Source organism: Diadema antillarum, unplaced genomic scaffold, assembly GCF_040938485.1.
Source record: "Diadema antillarum isolate AM-2024a unplaced genomic scaffold, OU_Dant_1.0 seq00000002_RagTag, whole genome shotgun sequence".
In the NCBI taxonomy this organism is placed as follows: domain Eukaryota; kingdom Metazoa; phylum Echinodermata; class Echinoidea; order Diadematoida; family Diadematidae; genus Diadema; species Diadema antillarum.
The window spans coordinates 694,390-706,918 of NW_027271124.1; the positions used below are offsets into that span (position 1 = coordinate 694,390).

Consider the following 12,529-nt stretch of genomic DNA (forward strand, 5'->3'; position numbering starts at 1 on the left):
TGTTCAAGTGAAGTCTGAGAAGAGACATGTGTATCACACAAGATTTGATGTGAATGATGAGAACAGAGTAGACTGAGTTGACTTTAACTACAGAGGAACTGTAGAAAATACAGACAAAAGGATTAATAATAAAAATAATGATAATAGTAGTTGCTACTTGTATAGTGCACAGGTCCACCTTTCGGTGCTCATGGTGCTTCAGAAATGAAAAGATATAATTATATACATGTTCAAACATGACAACAGAGAAGAAAATGGCAAACAACAAACAATTAAACAATCACATATAACGTACCAAACATATTTTGTTTTAAAGGATGACATAGCAAGGTAAAGACCTTGTAATCTCCCTCCTACAGTGTATCTTGATTTACTTCAAAATACACAACGCAACTACAGGGAGATGTTTGAGAAGGAGAAGAAACAAGAATCTCTCCTTTGTACCCATGCTCATCTACAAGTCACACACAAAGAAAATGACTGATTAAAATTTTGACATTGATGCCAGGTAAGGAGGGTATTGGAAGTGATGGAAATATATGTCACTGTCATCACTTGTCATATTAAAGGAAGATTTCGAGGTGCTTTTTGCCCCAGAAGAAGACAAAAATAATATTGTGATGAGAATGAATGAATAAAAACAGCATACCAATGAAAATATGAATGAAGTTTGATTGATCAAAAGCTACACTGTGGAGCACTTACAACCCAATAAGCCATGAATCTGAGATTACATTGTGTATAAAACTGAGTGAGAATCGCCTAATCACAGATATTAGAATCAGATGATCAGGATGAAGCTTGGTTTAAGACTGATCATATGCTTCTCATAGACTGTCACTGAACAGAAGTTGCTAGAATTTGTGTGCAAGAATCATACACAGTCCTTTTCAGTCTACGAGAAGCATGAAGGATATTTCTTTAAATCCCTTCCCCGTCTTTATCAATCATTTACTTATACTTCTGTACTATCCCTGTTTGGTATGGTTTCTTCCTGCTAAATACGGTATATGACCAGACTGATGTAAGAGAATACTGAAATTGCATTTGATATTGGAGAATAATGTATTGTAGGCCTGCATGCAGAAGGTCATGAATCTAGAATGAGACTGAGTTAATGTGATCAACCCATTGAACAAATCTTAATTTTGGAATGAATGTATTTGTTGTATACATATGTCACATGCTATTACTGCAGGTATGTGGGGTAGTATTGAAGTAAATGCAAAGACAGGAATGATGTTAATTCAAACTTAGAGAAAACCAGTCAATAAAATACAGACTCAATGAAGAGATAGTGGTTTTGCCGAAGGTCGCGTTGTAAAGCTGAACAATGCATGAATAATCCCACACACATGTTTTGTTCCGTCAGTGACTAAGAGGTACGTTGTATATATTGAGTCTTCCATTCATACTGTACAGTTCATCATGACAATTTGACTTAAATCTTGTGAGACTGCCACATATTTTGGTTATTCTGTAGCAGCTAAGTATCTGCTAGCTATTGATTGAACAGACAATAGGATTTCCTTCTGTATGATAGTGAATATCTGTATCAAAATATCAATAGAACAATAAGAGGATTTTTGTTGACCAAATCAACATGACAAAAAAAAAGATCACAATATATGATTCATGTGTGATGAGTCACCTTTCTAAAATCTTACCTTGTTTGTAAGAAATGTGTATATAAAGCATGTGGCATGCATGTAGTATTTGAAAAGCTGCATTTCTGCCAAAGAAAACATTAAATTATGCAGATTCATTTTCTAATGGATGAGATGATAATTGAAGTACCTTCAAGGAATTTAATGAATGAGTTTCTAACAGGATTATCACATTTACAATTGACAAGGTTGAAGCCTTTCATGAGTAGTCATTTCCTATTGAGGCTGAAGGGTTTACCCAAGGCCACTGAAAAGATATGAGATTGTGTTGTTGGCGTCTGTGGTTTAATAAATGCACTGACGTCATGGTACCGTGTATAAGTGGCAGAACTCTTGGAACTCTTAAAAAACCCCAGGAACTCTTAAAAAAAACCCCACTACAAACAAACAAACAAACTGAGGCAATAGGCTGCTGTTGCCAATGTGTGCCTTCAAGTGTAGCAGTGTCTAAAGGGACACATAGCAGTTTCCGTCTGTCTGAAAATCATTGACATTACAAATATTGCGTGATTTCCTTGAAATTGTGAGTTCTGCTCCACTTGCATTGCATAGTTATGAAGCAGCTGCATTCCTGGTCCATTCATGGGATAGAGCTCTGCGTGGCTTGCACCTCCCCCTCACGTTGTTGTGTCTCACTCATGAAGCATTTGAGGGGTTCATGAACAGGATGTGTGCCTGTGCTGTATTTTTAAAATGATGATGCGACAACCGCAAGTGTTCTGCATCATGTTACTCATGTTCAATGTCGGCGGTGTGCATTGGGATACGCTGTTCTCAGATAAACTACCTGACACCTTGACCAATTACCAGAGTATGAACAGTGCCGGAGTTGTCAGAGCAGCGATGGAGATAAAGTTAAAGGTGAAAATTCCTTGAGCATAATGGACTCAGGATGCAGAGAGATTACTGAGACCCTCAGCAAAGGTTCCAGAAAGTTAATAGACAGCTGGTATATGACTTCCAGATTTTTTCTTAGCATTTGTTTATTTCATGTGCTGACTTCTGTGGACTGTAACTTTATAACATTTTTGATGTCAAACTGGTAGAATTGTATTATGAAACTGATAGAATTGTATTACGAAACTACAAGAAGAATAACAAAAATTAATTTTCCAGGACATCAAAGGAGCACTTTACTGAGTTCCTTTAGAAGACATGAAGGATGTTTACTTTAACATATTTCAATTATAATTTGAAGAAGTATGAACTTTTCATGAAAGTTTAATAGGATTGTGAAATTCCTTTTACTTCTTTTAAAAATATCTATTCTAGTAGTGTGACATGGCAGGTTGTTGCAGAGTTGCCATCTACTAGTATTACATAGAGATGATGGCACATGACCTTAGTCAAAGCTTTGATTCCAAGTGTCTCATTTTTTCACAAACTTTTGCATTCTGTTGGGGAAATTTATCTTCTACATGTTAATTAAAATAAGCATAGGAGAACCTGAAAGGATGTTAATAAAATAATCGATATCACCTTTGGTTGAATCATTTGATATTCATTACCTAGTACCCACCTCAACTCTGAATTTCAAACTGACATTTTTTTTTTTTTAGTTATCATCGTAATAGTAGACTTTGCAGTGGACTGTAGGAAAAATTCAATTGCATCATTAATATTACAGCTTCTTGCAAGTAATTCATATATTAATCTCAGAGTAATTTACAACATCATTGCATTGATAAGTCATATGACTAGTTAAGCAGGATAATACATTTTATGCAATTGTTACAAGTTTGACAACATTCAAGTGTATTGTGGGTCCTCAAATATATCTAGTAATGAGAGAATTGTAACCCTGTATAAAGTACTGGTCACAAGCATGATTAAGACAATAAAGGTTTACAGTATTCATCGTCACTGATACTTCAATGACATGTTTTAAAGAACCAGAGCTTTTGCAAAACAGTATAATTAGTGGTGGATGAGGACAATGACTATTCTTCCTTTCTGATGACTTTGATGAGTAGGATTCATTCTTTTGATATCGAACTTGCAACATAATAAAACAAAGAACTCTTGGAATAGACCTCATGACTGGAATGCTTTGTACCAAGTAGACAATGAAGATGAAATCAGTGGAGATAAGCTTCCCTCTATCAACTTCGTAATGACACAGTTACAAGTGACACAGCAGCTGCCAAGTGCTGGGGTACACAAGTAACTGATTGTGAGACACACTCCATGCTGCCTGTCTTTGAGGTCTAAAGAGAGCCCTCTTGTGTCCACAAAGTGTGAAAGGGAAATGCTGGTCTTCCAGTGAAGTCATCAGCTAACAGTGTTATCAGGCGAGGAGAGCCATGACTCATGCCTGGACAGACAGACAGATGGACAGACAGACAGACAGACAGACAGACAAACACACACTCACACATCTCTACACAGGTCCTGGGAGTGTGTGTGGTCAGTCACTATTGTTTACAATAGCTGCTTTCCAACAGATACTGAAACTGTTTTGTCAGGGGAAAAAATCAAGCCAAAAACAACAAAGACCCAAGAATAAATGTAATCCTGGCCAGTTTGCTCAAGAGTTCATCACTTGTTTGTGTTTGCTGACTGACAGTTCCTATCAGCTGTTTAAAGGGATGTGAAGATTGTTGGACTGATGTGTATACTAGATGTACCATTTTAGACTTTTATGAGAATCAGTAATACTTTGCTTTTGGTAGTATACATGCTCAACAAAGCAAACAAAGCAATGTGTATAATCAAATGTACATTGAATGAATACTGTAGTTTTACATTGTATATCGTATTTGCACCTTTTTATTATGTATCTTCCCCTTTAAATTATGTATCTTCATATATCATGATACATCAAAGAAGGAAAACAATTAACAATTCATTTTGAAACCTTTATCGCATTTCAGTAAATGTAGAAGTGGTGGAGTGCAGTGACTAAGATATTATGATGCATTTATGATGCATGAATGCACTATATATGTTTGTACGACAGTTTTTTTCCCCAAAACTGGTTACATTGTACATAATGCTAATGTCTGAGAAGAGAACATGCAGTTCAGTGACTCTTTCATATTACATTGTTATTTTGCACTTCAGTATTTATAAAGGGTTTGAAGAATGCAGTGATGTATTTTGTGCTTGAATTGTCTCAGCAAGAAAGGTATGATTTACACATGTACAGAATGAACGGGAAACCTACCTCATTTTCATCAATCATCAATCATCAATTCATCAATTCTCATTCTAAGAAAGTATATATTTACCATATGGAAAATACAAGGTGTGAGAACTTCCTGTTTTTACAGCATGAATAATGCAGTATTTGATAGTTTACTAATGTCACTAGGAAACTTATCTTAGTTTGTCATGCAAACTTTAAAAAAGAGAGCATATTTATGACAACAGGGTGGTTTTAGAAATTGAACAACTTTTTTTATAAATTTATTTGAACATGAATGATATAGTTTAAAGCTGTAGTACAGTGAAAAAATAAATATTCTCATTTCTTCATAGAAATTTATTCTAACAAGTGAAACAACAATAAAAAAATCAAGGATTTCATCGACTCGCGGCATGAGTAGCCTCTGTGCTTTAATATTTACAATATGGAGCAAGCTATTCCACTACCCCTTCAAAAAATGGAAGTGAGACCTCTTTAGCCTGACTTTAGACAGGGGAAGCACCCAGTCACTGAGGGAGTGGGGTTTGTTGTGGTGTGCCAGAGTTAGCACAAATATAGCTTTCCATGCTGCATGACTCAGACCTCAACTATTTCTTTCATTCAGAGCAGGAGCACAACAAAAGAAGTCAGATGAAGTCAGATGTCAAAAAGGGTTTTCCCTGTGGTTTTCTTCCTGATAAGATCTAGGTGTCTCAAGGAAAACCAATATAGTTAAAGGATATTTTCCTGAATGTCTGCTCTAGTTTCTGTGGAAGTGTGGAGGTAGAGCAAAAGAACAGCTGTTTGTTCCTGTATCTGTTCATCCTGTTCTGATATAAAAATAGAGAAGGTAGTTTAAAATGAAAATATTTTGTTTTTACATCGAAAATAACAAAGACTGACTTTCACACAGCCAGTGATGTTGATTTTGTTGATGATTGTGATGATGGTAACGGCAAAGATGATGATGATAATGATACTGATAAAGACAATAATAATAATAATGACATAATACTCATAATACAGATGTTAAAAATCATGAAAAAGTCATAATGATAACAACAATTACTATCACTACAATGATGTATAAATCATCAATTAGTTACTTCAGAAAAATGTACACAAAAAGATTTAAAGATTATTTTTGGACTGTTAAAATGATACTTGATATGAAACTTGATTGATGGGACAAAGACACACATTGCACTTGTAATCACATCTTTGCTTTATTCATATCTTAACACCGGCAGAAATCACTTCAACTGGTTGCAGCTGGACAAGAAGGTCCTGGACCATGACCTGCGGGCCAAATCGGGCATCCTCACCCTCTACTTCAGGGTCCAGTTTTTCACAGAGAGCATCAACCAACTCAGGGACAGTATAACCATCGAACTATTCTACCTGCAAGCCAAAGAGTCTGTATTCAAGGTGGATACTTTTCATTGAATTCCAAATGTAGTGACTGCTTCTATCAAAAATTAAAGTGTTTGTTTTCTTCATTTTTCTCCCATTTTTAAAAAATGATTAATTACTCAATCACAGGGAGTTTCTACTCTCCCCCCCCCCCACTTCACCATGTCATAAATTTGGTTCTATACAAAAACAAACACACAACAAACTATGTGTTCCTTGCATGGCATATTCCACCTCTTTGTTTTTTATATTTTGCCTTTTAGTTTGTTTATTTTTTTTTTCCAAGCAGAATTGGCCTTTTTCCCATGCATTTCCCTTAACAAGAAAACATGGATTACACGGTTAGTCATATAAACTGATGTAGCAGTAGTCGAGTTCATGCTCACAAATGTGTAATATGATGATAAGTGCAATTCCTTTCACATGGTCCTAACACCCTAAGGAACCCGAAAAATCAGGGCAATTACGATGTTTTGATAATAATCTCTCATCTCTATGAGGAGGAAATGTAATGCAATATTCCACCAGCCCTATGTAGATACCAAGTGTTTGTACACACGTTGATCTAGAGAATCAAGTATAGGATTTCCATCTTTTGCGGAAGACGCAAAGACATTTTTTGGTAAGATGCCGTCTGACGTCAATCTTTCATGCATAGGGCAGGAAAGCAATACGTTTGATCTAAAGATTCTGGGAGATGGCTTGCATTTATGATACAACTTTTCTTGCATGCCTGGTAAATGTCGTTCCCCGAGCCGAGTTATGTCGGGGTATCACTTTCTCGTCTCTCCAGACCATGGCATGGGCAAACAACTCTTCAGCATCCCCGTTCTTGTTCTGTGTGTTTTCAGCACCCTTCTTAAGTCACCGTATCAGTAGACCGAGGAAATCTAGTGCCCAACATAAATGTGTTTGGTTTCATGCTTACCCTGTCATCCAGGCTCCTTGTATCATCATCTAGTCTTACCCCCATGGCTATCAAATCTTATTGCAAAACTTTGTTTGTGCCTTGTTTGCTCAGTGAACTCGGTACTGATAATTCGTGAATGTGAGCTATCTTTCTTACCTTTGGGTGAATACAGACAGATTCTCTTAGGTGTACATGTACAATGTATGCACACAAAAGAAATGAAAACATTCATACTTTATCTTACTGTTGGTTTGATATCAGCATGTTGATTGGTGTGATGTCACAAATGTTATAGAAAACTATTTTACAACGATAAGTAGATACTAAATCATACAAAATTCTTAATTTGCCCCCCCCCCCCCCCCAAAAAAAAAAAGAAGAAGAAGAAAAAAAAAAAAAACCCAGAGAATGATTAAATGCTCAGCCTTATGAAAAATTGAAACAGTACAAAGTGTTAGATATTGGCATGAAGTGAACAAAGTCGTTACCTTTTAATTCAAGAGAGATACAAAGTTATTTTTTGTATAAGATGTAGCATATTCCTCTTGTGCCTGTATTCACTGTGATATTTTCAGATCACAAATTTCTTTGCGCTTCTATTCAAAATCGGATGAAACATTCTCGCTCAAGATGACTCAATATCCCTTTGAATATATTTCACACCACAAATACCAGAAAATATCGGAGCTTTTCATTGCCGATGACACTCCAGCATCAAACTTTAATGATAACAAGCCACACAGTAGATGCCTTAAGTTTTTATCATTGACAAACACAGATGTCAGTTCAGTTCATTAGAAAGTATGTGCTTAGAGTTTTTGCCAACAGTCTATGAAATGCACTTGTCATGAAGGTGGACCTCTATAAATGTCGAGTGAGAATATGGTTGAAGGATATAAATGCATTGGAGTTGTGGCCCGTAATTGGTGTAATTCTCTTCATTAGCAATGGCCAACAATGGACCCTTGTGACCATTGCTTGCATTCCTATTGATCTGCCCAAAAGAGCTCCAGGTGCTAATTGGTTCACACCCACGCCAGGCAGTAAAGTGGAATAGAGCATGGTTTAATGTGGGATAATTGTACAGAAAGAAAGGGAGCTCCAGAGAGAGGGAGGGAGGGAGCTCTAGAACTCAGAGCATCAGAAAAGTCATTACCTGGCAAAATACCTCGTACGTGTAGAATAGAAAATACATTCTTCAGTTCATTGTGTGCCCGGGAGAACGACGCGAATGCACACAATGCAAGGAAGATGTGCCCAGGAGAAAGATGCAAACGCTGGTGAGGCCTATATTTATTTGCTTATTACAATCAATCATCAGGCTCAGAATTCTGTCATAAAAGTTTTGTCATAAATACACAAACACACAAACATAAACACACAATTGTGTCGTTAACACACAAAATAACAACATGTGTAATACTTGCGGCTAGCGTGTAATGCAAAAGTTTGGAGGTTTTATGCAAGGAATTATTCACTGCCAACAAGGGTTGGGCTTAGCCATGAGATTCTTGATAACTGTTCACACAAGATACTAATTAGGATGAAAGGTCAATATTGCTATTTAAGATATACATATGCTATTACAAACTATACAAGCATCTGATTTTCAGTGGTTGCGAATTCTTCCTAGAGCTGCTATATCAAAGGGACACAACAGAATAAAGGAAATTTGTTGACAGTTTGTGTGCAGAGCATTTGGAGATGTGTGATATGAAGACATCATTACCAAGTCTAATTGATTAAAATGATTCCAGTATAAGATGATAGAAAACAAAAACCATCAAATTTTACAAAGACTCTAAAATTCTACATGTCTTGTTAAAATGTAATATGTTTTATACACACATAAAATGGGTTCTATGGCAGATAAGTCATGATAAAAAAAGATCTATGATTTGAGGGGGGGGGGGGGAGGAGGGTGAGGCCGATAAATTTGGCTGTTGTGGTTTTGAAGTCTGCACCAAATCTGGCCCAGATACCATTTGCGTCATTCCAGTCAAATTTCATGATGGAGACTTGGTGATGGATTTCTCATTTACAGACAGATGGTTTATAATGACCAGAAAAAAGGGAAGAAGAAGAAGAAAGAGCATAGAAAAACGAGACACAAGCAGAAAAAAAAAAAAAAAAACGAAAATGAGAAGAATGGATAGTGGTGATCACGAATACAAATCTGAAGATGTCAGGGCATATTCCTACTTTCTTCTGCAATCTTTATTTGAGGATCAACTTTTGTATCATTTTGTAAAATTTTGATTAGGACACACCAACTGCATCTTGAAGGTCTGCAGCTGCTGCTCACATCTGTAGACATACTGATGTCAATTAGCATGAATTAAAACCTAAACTTTGATGTGAGCAAGTTGCATTTGGCTGGCAGGATATGAATGCAGACATGGCTAATAAAACAAGATATTTTGATGCCTCGTTTATATTTTTCTAAACTTTGTCAATAAATCTACATTGTTCTTGGTGATCTGAGTCAACTAAAAAAGAAAAAGAAGAAAGAAGCAGTTTTGGCTGTCGAGTAAGATCTCAGGAATGGAATCTCAGGTGTAAGGTTGGCTTTACAATGTGGGTTCTTACACTGGCTGAATGTAGGTTTTAATGATTGTTTTTTTGTGGGGCAATGATGACACTGTCTAATAGTAATAAAAACAATAATTGATAATGTTTAGAGAGGTAAGTTTATAAACATCAGTAATGCCAATTTGATTTATAGGGGTTTCATTACTATGTCAAGATGACAATGTTGAAGCAAAGAATAGCTATTGTAACATTTTATTGTCCTTTTTATTGTTAAATGTCCTGAGGGGAAAAATGGCTACAGTGAGCTTTTATTAGGAGAAATAAAGCAGGATGAATTGCACTTTGCATTCACAAATCATTGGACAGAGTTGCATAAGCCTGATAGTGATACATTATTCAAAGCATCCATTTAGTTTGCTGAGAGAACACAGAGTTTTGTCAACCAGCATCATGAGAGTGTGTGTTGGTACATGTACTTGACACTTTATTGCCATTGTCCATGATTGGTCCCTTTCCCCTTTCATTTTCACACCCCTCCTCATGCCAAGTCGCTCGCATCCACTCTCAGCTCTAGTTTGTCATATATATAGCACTTCATTTTCTAGTTTGGAATGGAAGAGCAAATTTTCGTGCAAGTACATACATACTCCATTTACTGCACTCCTTGCAAATGATTGAAGCACAAAATTCCTCCGCCTGTATTAAAAGCACACTCTCAATATCCAGTGGCATGAAAAGGAAGATGAGTTTGCTGTCTTCTTGACAAATGGGCTCATGCATGACTCATCTTTGTTTGTATCCAGTGTTTGCAGGAAGACGCTACATCTGAACAGTGGGACGGTCAGTGGGATGAGAGTGATGTTGATTTACAATTAGGCCAGATATTTGTCATGGCTGAACTGCTGTGTACTTGATTATTATTATTACTCTTATTTTTGATTTTTTTTTAAATTAATGATGATGTTGACGGTGATAGTGGTTGTAGTAGTAACAGTTATGATAACAATACTACTACTACTACTACTACTACTACTACTATTCTTATTCTTCTTCTTATTATTATTATTATTATTATCATCATCATTATCATCTTTATTATTATTATTGTTTTTATTATCATTATTATCATTATTATTATTATTATTATTATTATCGTCATCATTAGTGATAGTAGTAGTAGTAGTAGTTAGTAATTCAAACATTTGAGTCATCATCTGATCGAGTGGTACAGCACATTGCACATGCAGGATATGTGTGGTTTGCTTACTTTTAGGGCAAGTTTGATATTGATAATGATCCATTTGCTGAAAGGTGAGAAAACATTCTGAAATTGTTGTGAATTTGTGGTCAGACATTAAATGTAAATTTATCCCAGTCTTTGTGAGCATACATGATCTGTGGCTTTTTTTTTTGTTTACGTTCACATTATTAGAGATGATTTATTTCAGACTTATTTCAGCCAGATTTCTTTTTTTTTCTCTCCCTCTTTCTCTCAACTAAAATCTGCATGCAAAACTACACATGGACTTTAAGACTTTTGTGACATGCACAGATACTTTACCACATTTTCTGGGCTGTTTTCAAGAGTACGGTACCTTTTTTTTTTTATTACCCCCAGACTCCTTTGTACAATGTCTATGAATGTAATCGATACTAAGAGTCATATTATATTGCCTTTGGGAAATGCCTTGTGAAAGTTGTGTTTATGATTTGCATGCATCTTGTCATGTGATAAGTGCAGACATTCCTTTCACAGTGTAACCAGTGGAAATAAATAATGGGTCTTGTACCATAGAGAAGCACATTCTGTGCTTGCAGGGAAATCCACAGGCCATGTTGTGTTCAAATACATAATGATCCATAAATACTGAACTTCTACGAAATAATAATGTTTAGAACAGTTGTACAATCTGAAGTTACCGGTAGAGAAATATGCATGAATGATACCATGTTGTATAAAGCACTTACAAAATGTGAATGTGAGATATACTATTGGAAGTGATCATAATGTCAATTCTGAGAGTTGGAAAATCAAAATTCAAACAAGTTTTAGTCCCTTAATGTATAGAACCACCATTTAGGATTTTAAAAAGATATAAAAAGTGTGTGTGTTCTTGTAATCCAAGGAATAATGGATTCAAAATTGAAGATGAATAGCATTTCTTTTATTAATTTATTTAGGATGTTTCAAATGTTCCATAGCCTTTTTTGAAAATATGTATTTTCTCTATTACCTTATGAATATTTCACACTAAGTATTAAATGGGGCTGGTTAAATTCATCAAATCTGCACATATCAGAAAGAAGTATTAAAAAAATTGCTGTTTTGAGGGAGAAACAAGAATGTTAATTTTTTCAAATGTGGTGCCAATTTAAGAATCAGTCCATCAATGTAACAAAGGCATGCAAAATTATTGAATGTGTTGCCAATTTGAAAAAAAAAGAGTCTTTAAATCTAGCAATGAAGTGGCTGTTGAAAATTGTGCATCCAAAACCAAAAATAGTAATGAACAACTATGGGCTTTAATGAAAGAATCATTTCACTCTACTGAATGAAACAGTTAATCAAGGAAACCAAACTATAACAAAAAGACACAATACTATACCACAGAAATGTGATTCCTTGGCCTTTGAGTTTGTACCACAAGAGTGGACTTGGTTTCACTCTAATCGTGTTAATATTTGTTTTGTGTTGCTCTTAGCTACCATTCTGCCATCCACATATTCATTCAGGAAGAAAAATGAAAAACAAGAAAATCATGCGTGGATATATTGGTGTGATGGTAGCAATCAAACTTTACCCAAAGTTTATGGAAATGGTAGCACATTTAGTGTATAATGGAGGGAGATTCCAGAAAATCTTCAATATTGTAAATGTAA

At 35.6% G+C, this 12,529-nt stretch overlaps 1 pseudogene; it reads left to right on the forward strand.

The window, feature by feature from the left end:
• LOC139724880 (uncharacterized) overlaps positions 1 to 12,529 on the forward strand; it is a 139,857-nt pseudogene that overhangs the window by 56,513 nt on the left and 70,815 nt on the right.